Source organism: Solanum tuberosum, unplaced genomic scaffold, assembly GCF_000226075.1.
Source record: "Solanum tuberosum cultivar DM 1-3 516 R44 unplaced genomic scaffold, SolTub_3.0 scf00706, whole genome shotgun sequence".
NCBI lineage: Eukaryota > Viridiplantae > Streptophyta > Magnoliopsida > Solanales > Solanaceae > Solanum > Solanum tuberosum.
This window is the reverse complement of record NW_006239626.1, coordinates 57,855-61,217: the sequence shown is the minus strand read 5'-3', so window position 1 is coordinate 61,217 and position 3,363 is coordinate 57,855.

The following is a 3,363-nucleotide window of genomic DNA, read 5'->3' as shown; positions in this document are numbered from 1 at the left end:
TCTTATCTAAAGAATATCTAACTTCTTAAAAATGAGCTTTCTCAATCCTTTCTTTATCGATAAAACTTTGGTAACTATCTTAAAGGTGGTTCCACTAAACCAAGATGTACAGGAGATTATCCTTTGGAAAATCATTGATAGTATGATGATGGATATTTTCACCATTTATAATTGTGAAGAAGTCATCTATTTTGATGATCAAAATTATTATTATCAACATTATTATGATTTCTATGATCTTATAGATGATTAAAACAAAATACTTTGTTTGTAGGATGGACCCTCCTTGGGTAACCAAGGGTCGCGGCAGAGGGAATAACTCTCGAGGAAAGGGCAGATCTTCCTCAGGTTCCTCTTCAGGATCTTCATACGGATCCTCGTCAAACTCCCTGATACTACAACACGGAGGCATGAGTTTGATAAACTTGCACTCGAAAGGAGCGCAAAAGGCGACATCAACATCAGTACATTTGGAAGATATTCCAGAAGGTAGCCCGTTATATGCATAGCTACAAGCATATTTGTCACAAAAGGAAAAAGGTGATACCTTTGCCTCTATTGCCAAAGACGATGTTTATGATATCAAATCGTATGAAACGGTAATTAAAAAATAAATAATATTTCTTTTGGAAAATTTGAAATTCAGAGGAAAGATGAACCCTGGAAGATATTTCAGCATTACCTGATTAACAGATTATATTTCCCGGGTGAATCATATAAAACCCGCTCATATTATGAGACCATTTTGATAAGCACCGGTAGTGTTGATTTTCAGCACTTTTCAGGATACAATACAAGTGAGAAAGTTTATAACTTCTCTAAAATGATCATAAAGCAGATTATTTCGATAGAAGATTGGGGTATTTCCTCAATGAAATAAAGACAGATCAGTCTAAACAAGGTGCCCACTAATTTTACTTATTGGGATTATAATAACGCTTTCAGTAAAGTCCTTTACTATAATAATGAGAGGCATAAACATACTTGGTTTGTGAAGGTTTGTTCAAAGATATTTGATGAACCAATCCCTAATAGGTTCTTGAACTGGTGGTCATACCACGGCCCGGCTATAAAGATTCTACCGGATCCTTTCTTAAAATTATATAAAGAATGGGTTAAGGTTTCACCGAATTTGAATAAATTATATCACACTGATCATATTTGTTATATGGAACAAATTGAACATGTCTATTTTTTCATAGAATTCTCTATCCCTTAGATCCATAAATGAACCCCAGAAGTCGGTTATACCGAAGAACAGATTCCGTGTTTATACCGCATCTATTATAACAATTTTTGGGACAAATTGATGAAAAAAGATCCCAAGACAAAGGTGTTATAGGGTCAAGAATTGATAGAACTTATCACTCAAAGAATCCAAGATTATGGTACTGATTCTCACAAAGTGCTTATCACTGACAACTCTGTTAAGCATATTGCTAGAAGAATTTCCATTCAAGATGGAAACACAGAAGATATGATAAAGGAATACCTAGAAGAAGTTAGGAGAAATATTCTTCTCAATATCACTCACTATGCAAAGTCAGACGACACTTCTATGGGAAGTGAAACAAGTGAGGATGCTCAAGAAGATACTCAACCATGTGGAGGAGATGCACCGGAAGATTTCCTAATCAACTTAAAAGGAAAAGAGGTGTTGTAAAACTTATCTCGAACAGTGAAAGGGCACTATCAACAGTAGAAACATTGTTAAGCAACAGTAGATATACTGTTCATAGGGCCCAAATAGAGGCCCAATATCCCTGTACCTAGATGCTTTTCTTTTTCTATAAATAAGTTTGTTTTCCTTAGTTGAGGAACAGGTTTTAGAAACCCTCTCTCCTTGTTTTTCTCTCTTGTAAGATCTTTCTTGTAATTGGTGAGTTTGCCGGATTACCGGAGTTGTGAATAAAGTGTGTTGTGCTTCAATAAGCTCTGGTATTAGCCACAAGGTACTTTTATTCTTCCTTTTCCGTATTTTCTCTTATTCTCCGATCTGAGCCGTGACTATGTCCGGCTAAAGAATTATATCAATGTCGGATAACTAACTTCACTTTTATATTTGTCATGAAAGATCTAGACTTTATCTAAATATGAATAAATTTATATATGGTTTTTTGACTTGGTTCCGAGATGGTGGTACAGTCAAATTCAATACAACAAGTTAGTGGCTTTGTCTTAGTGACTTCGTCTATCCAGCCGTGGTCTCAGCCCGATAATGAGTTAAAAAGGCGCCTTATACCCGGTTAGAACTGTTAGACACATAGGCTCACTAACAATAAGTATTTGAATCTTGACAAACCCTTTGCTTGGGTAAAAGGATCAGATCCTTCCATAGTCATTAAACTATATAAAAATTTGTATATATTTCGATTCGGATTTATTTCTCGAATTCGGATGTTAACAAGCTAGATTGAAGATGACCGTGCGGACTACCGCCTGTCTTCCGAGATCCTGTTAGTTGGTAACAGAATCCTGAATTAATTTCTTCCCATTTATTATTATTATTATTACTACTATTACTATTATTATTACTATTATTATTATTATTATTATTANTATTATTACTATTACTATTATTATTATTATTATTACTTTTCATAGGTTTTATTTATGATGTTATGTTCATTTTTAGAGTTTGAGAATTATTAGTGAACTACTTTTGCGATAATTCTTGAATTCATTTGCTTTAATTATAATTTTGGATCTTTGATTATTACTTTGCAATTCAATTCAAGATTTTGGAATTCAAACATTCATCTTGTAAGTTCATGATTTATTTTAACTGAATTATTATGAATCATGATCAAACAACTATGACTAGTTAATTCCACAATCTGGATTGTGAGAGCCACGAAGAATTAACAATGTAAACCAAATAAATGGTAATTCTTAAATAGTACTGCATGTATTGTTTTTCTTTTTGCTTTGATTGCTTTTTAACTGAGGCCTCCGTTAAAACTCATTTTATTCCTACTTGACGGACCAAGGGGATAACAAATGAGAAAAAAATATTATACAACGAAGATTTGAGGCTATAAGCCCTCATCTAATAGCTTGAACGCACCATGAGACTGCTAATTTGGGATCAAGGGTAAGGGTTAGTAAGGGATACACCCATAGACGGTCCGAGTTGCATGGTGAAATTGACTTATTTAGGTGACCATCCACTTAGGTGATATATAACTTACCGATCTTGCATGCTAGACACTAGACAAGGGTACCACTATAAGGTTTACTAAGTTAAGGACTCGTGGGGAGCACAAATACCCTAGTTTCGTCTTCTACTGATTCTTGCAAACATAAATCATGTTACTTTGATACTTGTTACTTATAATCATTCGAATCAATATTTGTTACACA